This window comes from Setaria italica, chromosome VIII (genome assembly GCF_000263155.2).
Source record: "Setaria italica strain Yugu1 chromosome VIII, Setaria_italica_v2.0, whole genome shotgun sequence".
NCBI classification, from domain to species: domain Eukaryota; kingdom Viridiplantae; phylum Streptophyta; class Magnoliopsida; order Poales; family Poaceae; genus Setaria; species Setaria italica.
Window position 1 is genome coordinate 31013977 of NC_028457.1, and position 10947 is coordinate 31024923.

The 10947-nt window shown below is 42.2% G+C and overlaps 1 pseudogene; it reads right to left on the minus strand.

Moving 5' to 3' along the window:
• Positions 1-2806: 2806 nt before the first annotated feature.
• LOC101784685 lies at positions 2807-10611 on the minus strand (annotated as a pseudogene).
• Positions 10612-10947: the final 336 nt, after the last annotated feature.

The following is a 10947-nucleotide window of genomic DNA, read 5'->3' on the forward strand; positions in this document are numbered from 1 at the left end:
CTATCCCTGAACAACTGCAGCTTGCAGGGCGAACAGAGATCCCCGACAAACGACAAGAGCAGCCTCTGGAGGAGCATCCTCGCTCCACCATAGGCTCGAGGGCTACTGTTGGGGGGAAATATTAACGACCTTACCTCCTAATGCCCCTTAAGACAACAATCATGAAGGCCTAGGCCCACCTGCGGTAATGACGATCACTGCCAACCCGCCATAGGCAAGGAGCATCCCACTCCGTCTCGCCCGACCCAGGGCCCCGGGGTCGGACGCGCCCGACCCCTCGATGGCGAAACTCCGCCTCGCCCGACCCGCGGTCCCAGGGTCGGGAGCGCCCGACCCCTCGCCGCAAGACTCCGCCTCGCCCGACCCCGGGCGTAGGGGGCCGGACTCATCCGAGCCCACAAGACAAGTATCCGCCTCGGGCGCAGACCGGCAGACGAGGGCGCGGATCTCGTGGGCCCCCTACCGATCTTGCCATAAATGCGCCGTGGCTCTAGCGCGCAGAAAGCCGCCCGCACCCCTCGACGTGACCCGCCACAAGTACCCGGACGGAACACTGTAGCCACGACCGCACAGGCTACAGTGACCGCGGCGCCCCCTGATTCGCCGTAGGGCACTCATAGCACGCGCCGCCCGGCACAGGAGGGAGCGTTGCCCGTTCTCGTTCCCAGCGTATCCGGCGACAGGGATGCGACGTCCGTGTTCCACGGGCCGCAAGCAGGACAACAGGGGTCAGCCGTCTTCCCCAACGTGCACAGTTGCCACGACCGAACACCATCATCATGCTTGGCGGCAGCGGTCGCCAGGAAGATCGTCGACAGGATCCGAAGATAGCCGCCCTCCTCCGGTGGCCGCGCTGACAGGAGCCGAAGGCCGGAGCAGGAGGCGGTGACCCGGGGACTTCCTTCTCCTTGTACTTTACTTAGCTTATCTCTTTTACTTCTCCACTGACCTGGTTCACCTGTAACCCTGAGCCCTCCTTGCACTATAAAAGGAGAACCAGGGGCCCCAATACCGGGGAGGACTCTGAAGCCAACAGAACCCACACACTCTTCTTACGAGCATTAGTGCAAACCCAAGAGACTTGGGACCAGCTCCCTCTCTCGCCTGTTTGTAACCCCTACTACAGACCACGCGTGAATAACACGAGCAGCTCCTCATACTGGACGTAGGGCTTTCCTTGCCCGAACCAGTCTAATTCCGTGTCCTCTCACACCACCATCCGAAGCCTTACGCGCATAAAAGAAATTTACTAGCCGTAGTCTTTATCCGCTAATCTTGACAACGACACTCAGTAATCTGTAGTTTAAACGATGCTCCCTATTGATAGAAATATCTTGGTGTCCTCCTATCTAAATTTGTAAGAGTTTAGTAGCTATGTTTATATTAGCTGTTGAAGAAGCCGTAAATTATAATTGCTTCATCTAAAATTCAATGATGAATCCCAAGTTATGTTTATCCTTCCCTCAAGAGATGCTGCGATCAACATAGACTACAACAATGCACGGATTCAGTATCTTTCCCCTTCATATAGATTTTCAGTTAGCAAATGCAGTGATTTCACAATTTTTCTAGTATAGCCATTCATTAAATCTGCTGGAATATCCTGTAGGATTTAACAAGGTATTATTTTTCACATTGACAGTGGGAGGTTGCTTTTCAAGCACAGATGGGACAATTTCTTTAGAGATTTATATAATTAAAATAAAGCTTCAAAATTATAATTAAGCAAGGAAGCTTATACTCCTTCCGTTTCAAATTATAGGTCATTTTGGCTTTTTTAGATACATGATTTTTGCTATGCACCTAAATGGTTATGTCGAGATACATAGCAAAATCTATGTATTTATAAAAGCTAAAATGACCTATAATTTGAAACAAAGGAAGTACTTCATTACACTGTAAATTTGCATATTAATGTGTTAGCCAATCTAATACCTTTTATCCATTCCCTTTTCAGGCAATTGCTTAAATGCTATTGGAAAATAATATAATCCTTGATACGCCGATAACTGGACCAGAATAATGATGTCATAGAATGCTACTAAAAATAAAAATATAAGTATTACCTTGTCATAGAATGCATAAAGCGTGTGATCAGCAGACAATTGCTTTAGCTTTGAGGCTTGGCTACCTTGCCCTGCACATAAGCTTGCAACCTCAACTTGTGTTGTTGACACTATGATTCGGCTTCCTTTGTTGTTGTTTGGCAGGCATTTTTCGATCTGGTCCCACTCTTCAATGGTGCAGAGGTCAGTAAGCACAATGAGAAACCTCTTCTCCTTCACATATCCATCGAACTCCTGAACTAAATCGCGCGTGGTCTTCTCTGTGTCCAATATATCTTTATATCCTTCCACCGCAAGAAATTGGTTCACTAAGCATCCGTTCTCATTTGAGAAAATGAAGCGGTGACCGTTGGAGAGCCCGATCTAGGAAAGAGCAGCAAATTGGACTAGTTCCACCTTATTTTGCTAGCTTAGTGATAAATATTAATTATCGATAACAAAATTTGACACCATCAATTCTTTAAACCTGACCTGGTAAGATCAAGTAACTTATTTGGTTGAATTTTCAATTTAATTTGGCTAGATCAAATTCAAGTTAGATATCCCAAAAAAGTCAAGTTAGAAAACAATAGCAGATTGTAAGATATTGGGCTTCTTTCTTAGTTCAAAATTTGACCTAGTGATTTCATCTACAGAACTTAGTAAAGTGTCAGGGTAGGTGCCAGGTGGCTAGATGAAATCACTAGGCCCACAAATGACATGCTTGAGCCTCACTAGCGTCGAACCCACCATTCCATTCATCTCATAAATTAGCTCACACTTCATAAACTTTAGCTAACGCTCATGTCGAAAATTTAGTAGTCTAATCTTTCCATCATTAACCCAAAAAAATGCAAACCATGATAATGTGCAATTGTACGCTAACAACAAAAGGAAATGAACTTTGGCCACTCATTTATAAACAAGTGTTTGGATGGGCCTACAAATAATATCATGGAATTCTCGTCATGTACCCGTATCTTGTCCCTGGTCTCAGAATCTGGAGCAGCACTTATCCTTTCGAAATCCCAGGGAAAGTAAACATCGTCGAGCTTCGTTGATGCTTTGGAGAAATTCTAGCCCAGAAAATCCAATCACATTATTTGCTCCCCCTGTGAAATGCAGCCGCTCAAGTTTGGGCATTATTCCTTCTTCAAACTTTACGGCCGATTTGATGTACCGTATGCAGCTGCTGCAAGGCAGGCCCGCTGATCTTCAGCCTGGTAGGTGTGCTCGAACCTGCCGCAACCGCAAAGTATATAAAGAGGTTACAGATCAGAGTCTCCCGAAATGGCAAAAGTGCAAACCTGTACGAGACTCAGTACACCGTCACAATTGGTTCGTTTCTATTACCAGCAAGCAGTTCCTGGATTTTCTTCTTCAGCCATCCATTGTTATTACTGAGCTGGACCTCGTTGATGCTTTGGAGAAATTCTAGCCCAGAAAATCCAATTTCATTATTTGCTTCCCCTATGACCTGCAGCAGATCATTATTTGCTTCCCTTATGACCTGCAGCAGCTCAAGTTTGGGCATTATTCCTTCTTCAAACTTTACCGATTTGATGTACTCTATGTCTAGCATGAGCACCCTGAGGCTTCCGAAAGCTCTTCCAGTCTGCTGAGATCGGAAACGAAGTTCTTCACCCTGAAACGATTGACGAGACAAGCTTAGAATTTCCAGCTTTGACATTTTCCCAAGGAATTCCATAGCAGCATCGTGCTCCAATAGCCTGGTGCTCACTAGTTTCAACTTCACGAGATGCGGGAGCTCCTTGATCCATTTCGGCAACGTTTCCAGATTGCCGTAGAGCCTGAGGCTCTGCAGGTTTTCTGGAGGCGGGTATAGTGATTCCAAGCAGCCATGCAAACCTGGCTTCCCTGCCGAACTCACAGATAGTGATTCCAGCCTGCTGAGATTGGAAATGGCAGCGCGAAAAGCTGGGCCATTCTTCCTGTTGATGCCTGCAACTCCTAACTTGCGCAACCCCGTGAGCATTTTGATGTCCTGTAGAACAGCATTTCCCCTTCCGACATGCACTCCCCGAAATGTGTGCAACTCTTTCAGTTTTCTTGTCCCCCTTGGCACCATAGCACCCCTTTCTTCATGAACTCCTGTCATGACAGCAGGGAAAAGCACGCAGCAAGCGAAAGTGCATGCATCACGCCTTGTAAGGGCCTTATGGAGAGAGCCATCAATGTCCCGAAGAAGAGGTACGCAACATGTTGCACATTGACGCGCCCCCCAAAGACATCTCCTGGTTAAACTGTCCTTTTCTAGTGTTACATAATCTGATATCTGACCAGCATTGATGTACTGTAGCTTCCGAAGCATGATGATGGTTTTGGGCAGAGCCATTACGCTTGTACCTTTGACGTCTAGCACTTGGAGCTGTCTCAGGTTGCCCAATGAATCTGGCAGTAGATAAATACGAAAACATCCTCGTAGAGAAAGGTATTTTAGGTGAAGAAGCTTCCAAATATGATCAAGCTGATGGGATTGTATATAATATTTCTGATAATCATCTATGCCTTCTAAGTCGAGCACTCGTAGAAGCCTCATCTTGTCAGAAATGTAAAATGGTCTGAATTCTCCAAACACGGTTAGTGATCGTAATCATGACACATCAACTATTCTCTCTAACTCACTCTGATCTCCTTTCCAGTTGCTCCTTATTGCAAGACGACGAATTGCGCCATGGGTACTCAAGCCACATCCTTCCTCCAGTCTAAAAACAAGGTTTTCTTCCATTGACTTTGAGATGGCAATGTCACGGATGAGATCATGGACTTTGCAAGGGTCAATTGATTTTGTACTGCGAACTGATTGTTGAAATGGTAAAATCATGCTTCTGTATTTGAGTTCTGTGAAGTAATTTTCAGCCATTACATTGGCAGACTTACCACGCCTCTCGTGTGAGTATCCTTCTGCTGTCCATCGACTCACCAAACGCCTCTGGCTAATGATGTGGTCCTCAGGAAAAATGGACAGATATAAGAAACATGACTTGAGTTCATAGGGTAAACCATCATAACTTGTCTGAAGGACGGTTCTTATCATCCCAAGCTCTGGATTCATCTCTAACTCAGCACTGATATTTTCATTCAACTTTCTCCACTCAGCTCTAGTCTTTGGCCGGCTTGCCAAGTAGCCACCTATTGTAACTATTGCAAGGGGAAGTCCACCACACTTCTTTAGGATTTTTTTTGTTTCTTCAACCAACTCGGGATTCTTCCTAATCAAATCTGTTGCCTTCACAAGGCGAAGTCCACCACACGTCTTTAAGTTTTGGTTTGCTTCTTCAGCAAACTCTGGATTCTGCTTAACAAAATCTGCAGCCTTCCCAAATACCTGATTTTAATGCAATTTAAGTATTTTAGTACTCCAATCTAAAAATAAATAAATAATTGTGCATTACTTGTTGATATTTTGTTTGCTAGTGATAGGTGCACAATTGGTTGTGCACAGTGATAAGCACATACTGAAACAACAGTTTTCCTGTGAAACTTGGTGATATATAATTTTTTTTTTAAGTTTGGCTGAAACTTGTCCATTATTCTTTTATAAAATATTGCTGAAAATTCTCACAACTTCACGAACTTTCCTGGGAGTTGCCTTTCATAAAACTTGCCCATTATTCTTTTAATTTTTTTCTTTATGAGAGCTGTTAGTTTCCTTTAATCTAACATATATGAATATGATGATCTGAGGTATACGAGATCGGTATACAATACTAGGGAACTACTAAGTTTCACCTGAGGGTTTTAGATGGCTTCAACACCAGAATTTGGTCCTGCAGTTTTATGCCAACACTTATGCTTTAGGGGTGATATGTATATAAGTTAAGAAATTCAGGCCTCAAAATGACAACTGACTTTTGTTTATACCATATAAATATAAGCAGTTTAATTTTGAATTAGGGCTAGTCTACCCATAATTTACATTCACGTTTTCTTATAATTTTTAAGTAATAAGAGTGTAATAAAAATTCAACTATTGGATACCCGAATATAACACTTGATCCTTTTGTTAGTATGAAGCTAGATCTAAGTTGAGTTAATATCTTGAAATTGGATAGCTGAAAATCAGGTGGTGGAAACCCCTAAAATGCTTGAGTGACATATATATATAGTAAGGATAAAAAATATACAAGTACATTCACTTGAAGTGAAATATGACACACCACGTAGCAACAACTCAAAACAAATGTAGGATGCGCTACTTGAAAATAATTTAATATACATATGGCATCATGTTCTTTTCATAGTAATATCTCAAATTGTTATTATGCTAGATACAAAAATTTTAACCAGTGTAAAAGTCCCCAAGTTATTAACATTGCTATGAAGACCCATAGACATTTAATACTTTTTTTAGCAACCAAATGAAGCAACGAATACTACTACTCGATCCGAGGATGTTTTCAGTGTTTTAGTGGGTGGGGGGTAATTAATAGTTTTTAAATAATATTATCTTTGTAGTCAATTGTAAATAATTTTCATTAATGAAATAAAGAAAAAATAAAATAGATAGTTGACTGTGCTATTGGAAACTCCTAATATTGGAAAAGTCAGATAATATAATGACAAAAGTACCTTCCCTTAAGATCCTCAGAAAAATGAGAACTATTTTGTTGTTTCACATGGATAAATGAGTAGGAAGGGGAATTAAACAAATAAGGACAAAAGAAATCAAAGCATTCTCTATTGTGTTCAACAAGAGGACAAAACACATTTTTGTTGTGTTCTGGTGGTGTTTGTGGTCTTGTGTTTTGAGAACAGGCATCATTGATATACTGGGAGGCAAAAATTACGTTATATATGAATCATGGATGTATAGGTCATTAGCGGCAATAATTGGGATGGCAACAGCCTGTTGAATATCAGCGTATTGATCATCTTGGTTCAGTTGTTCAAATGATAAACAAAGGTGAAACAATTTGCATGTTCTCATATGTTCCCATCTTTAATCTCTACGAAATGCTAGACTGTTGTAGTAATAATGCTATTTAAAATCAAGCAAAAGTGACAAGGTTTCTATTATATTACCTTTAAGCTGAAGAGGTTAAGTGCGTCCTCTTCTTTTAGAACTTCAAGGTTGTGTACTATTCCATAATTCCCGGAACAATGCTTTGCAATGCTTTCCTCCCTTGTAGTCACAATTATTCAGGTTGTTTTTTCCATCCAAGAAAACCCTTGTATTATATGGTCCCATTCTTCAATGGATGACAAATCGTCCAGAACAATCAAGCAGCTCTTCTTTTCTAAAAGCCTTTTCAACTCTTTAGTGAAGTTTTTAACCCCCATCATTGCTAATGATTCAGTCTTGCTGTATCTATTGTTCAATAGTTCTTCCTTCTTAGAAGACTCTTCTTGTAATCGCCCAACTAAACTTCTAAGTAGATCTGCAGGATTGAAAGGACGCATGATTGTGACAAAGGCATGCTTCTCAAACATGTCACTTCAAACATGTCACTTAACTTTGGGCTTTGATAAATGCCGTTGGCTAGAGTGGTTTTTTCAAGACCACCCATTCCCCAAATAGAGATCACTTGACATTGTTGGCTAGCCTTGTTTGAGATTAATCCTATAATTTTGGATATTTATTTCTCTCTCCCAATAAGTTGAGATTCCACTAAAGAACCAACACCCGCTCTGATGCGAGTGAGGCTCTTTTTGTCCACCTTTGTTTCATCAACATTCTTACACTGATCCTCTGTTATCTCACTAGGGGCCACTGTTTGGGCATTTGTACTGGCAGTGACCACATCTGGGCTAGATACTGGATCCACGGAAACCATTTCATTTTGAGAAACCTGAACAAACACAAAGTACAATTATTGGAAGCAACCTTTAAACTTCTTCTTCTTGTTGTTATTTTTTTAAGGTTATGTGTACCTATAACCAAAGTACTATATAACCTTTTATGTAATCGTGCAATCAGTGACTATTGGTCATAAATCAATTTAGCAAGGTATGAAAATTACATATAACAGAAATCTTACCTCGCTGCGGTGCTTAAGTTTTTAACATATATAAGCTGAAGTCCTAACGTAAATGACTAATGTCATAGTTGAAGACATCAGGGGTAAAGGGTTATGGTTTCAAATGATCCACCTCCCTCTGAAATCCTAAAATCCACCCAGTTATTACTCAGTAATCTATAGTTTAAACGATGCTCCCTATTGATAGAAATATCTTGGTGTCCTCCTATCTAAATATTTAAGAGTTTAGTGGCTGTGTTAATATTAGCTGTTGAAGAAGCCGTAAATTATAATTTCTTCATCTAAAATTTAGTGATGAATCCCAAGTTATCCTCCCCTCAAGAGATGCTGCGATGAACATAGACTACAGCAATGCACGGATTCAGTATCTTTCCTCTTCATATAGATTTTCAGTTAGCAAATGCTGTGATTTCACAATTTTTCTAGTATATCCATTCATTAAATCTGCTGGAATATCCTCTACGATTTAACAAGGTATTATTTTTCACATTGACAGTGGGAGGTTGCTTTTCAAGCACAGATGGGACAATTGCTTTATTTATAGATCAATATAATTAAAATGAAGCTTCAAAATTTACAATTAAGCAAGGAAGCTTATACTCCCTCCGTTTCAAATTGTAGGCCGCTTTAACTTTTTTAGATACATATTTTTTGCTATGCACCTAAATGGTTATGTTTAGATACATAGCAAAATCTATATATTTATAAAAGCTAAAGTGAGCTATAATTTGAAACAGAGGAAGTACTTTGTTACTCTGTAAATTTGCATATTAATGTGTTAGCCAATCTAGTACCTTTTATCCATTCCCTTTTCAGGCAATTGCTTAAATGCTATTGGAAAATAATATAATCCTTGATACGATCGATAACTGAATCAGAATAATGATGTCATAGAATGCTACTAAAAATAAAAATATAAGTATTACCTTGTCATAGAATGCATAAAGCGTGTGATCGGCAGACAATTGCTTAGCTCTGAGGCTTGGCTATCTTGCCCTGCACATAAGCTTGCAACTTCAACTTGTGTTGTTGACACTATGATTCGGCTTCCTTTGTTGTTGTTTGGCAGGCATTTTTCGATCTGGTCCCACTCTTCAATGGTGCAGAGGTCAGTAAGCACAATGAGAAACCTCTTCTCCTTCACATATCCATCGAACTCCTGAACTAAATCGTGCGCGGTCTTCTCTGTGTCCAATATATCTTTAAATCCTTCCACTGCAAGAAATTGGTTCACTAAGCTCTGGACAAAGCCTTTTGAACTGAATGGATGAGTCACCCTCACCCATGCTCGGCTGGGAAATTTGCTTTGGGTGTCTGGATTCTAGTAAGCCGCCCTGATGATGGACGTTTGGCCCATATCACCACCTGTTCCCCACACCGCAATGACTCTAAGGTCATCACACTCCTTGTTGATCAGTTGGAGGAGATCCACTCTCCGATTCTCCTCCTTTGCATCATCAACACCGAATATGGCTGCAGCAATGATGCTTGATAACTCAGTGGCAGCTGTGGCCTTGGATCCAGAGCCCTTGATGAGGCGGTAGCGCACATTCCTCTGGCTCACGTCCTCGACCTTGGCCCTGAGCTCCTTCATCTTCATGGCCACACGGCGCCGCTCGAGCAGCGTGCGAGGGAATCGCCACCAAGATGGCCTCTCCACACGGACAGCAAAATCTTGGAGACTGTCCTCGACGTCATAGGCCGTGTCACGGACCTGCTTCACCCAGGTCTTCACCACCTTGTTGTCGTCTCGCTCCTCGTGTGCCTCCATCATGAAAGACTGCATCATCTCAAGCTCATCCGAGACGAACGCATGATCTCGCTGGATACCGAGCTGCAAGGCTACCTCCTCTGCAAAGGCAGATTTCGCGTAGCCGAGCGCTCCATTGAGCACGGACTTGCCCACACTCAGCGCCGTCGCCTCCATCGTTCTGCTGTGTTTCTCCGTGGATCTATACAAGGCAAAAATTTAGAAGCTAAAACTCCGAGGCAGAAAAGGATAGATGGACAAGCGCACAACCAAGGCAGGGGCAGAACTAGGGAACGCACACCGGGTGATCAACAGCACTCACAAGGTAAATATGCTGCAAAATACATTCTTGCTGTTATTACAAATAATACTCAACTGAACAGTACAATCTGTGAGAAACTGAAGATCTTTGAAAGTATACCTTCTGTGGCCTATGAGATCTTGTGGCGTGGAAGTAAATACAGCACTCTACTGCTTTGATCCGGCGAGGTTCAAGCTCACGGGACGGCCTACACTGACACGCCCTAACGTGACCCGGCAAGCCAGCAAGGTTGAGGCCAAATGGTGGATGCGTGATTCCAAGGCAGTAGGCACCGAGATGGCGGCGGCGCCCTCGCCGACGAGCTACGCCGCCACTACTCTTGCTGTCTTGCACCCGGTCAGCCTGTCGGCGCTCACACTCTGTGGTGGCTTGGTAGTCACCAGTCACTCAGAAGTACCCCATGCTGGCTGGGAGCAGTGGACTCTAGATACCTCCAATGGACTTTGCAGGGTGCTTAAATGGTCAGTAGGCACTTGTTGGGGTCGGTTAGCAGCCGCCTGCCAATTTCCTCTCCACTCCTTACATGGATAATAAAGGGTGGCCAAAGGAATCTCTCTTTTTTTTAAAAAAAAACGGTCTTTGAAACAAACCGCTTTATTATTGCCCTAGGGACAGATGCATCACAGCATAAGATGCGTGAGCAAATAATTAAGGGTATTTAGTTCAGTAGTCTGGACTAAAATTCATGTCATATCGAATATTCAAATGTTAATTAGGAGAACTAAATATGAGTTAATTATAAAACTAATCACACAGATGGAGGCTAATTCATGAGATAAATCTATTAAGCCTAATTAATTTATCATTAGGATATGGTTACTGTAGTAT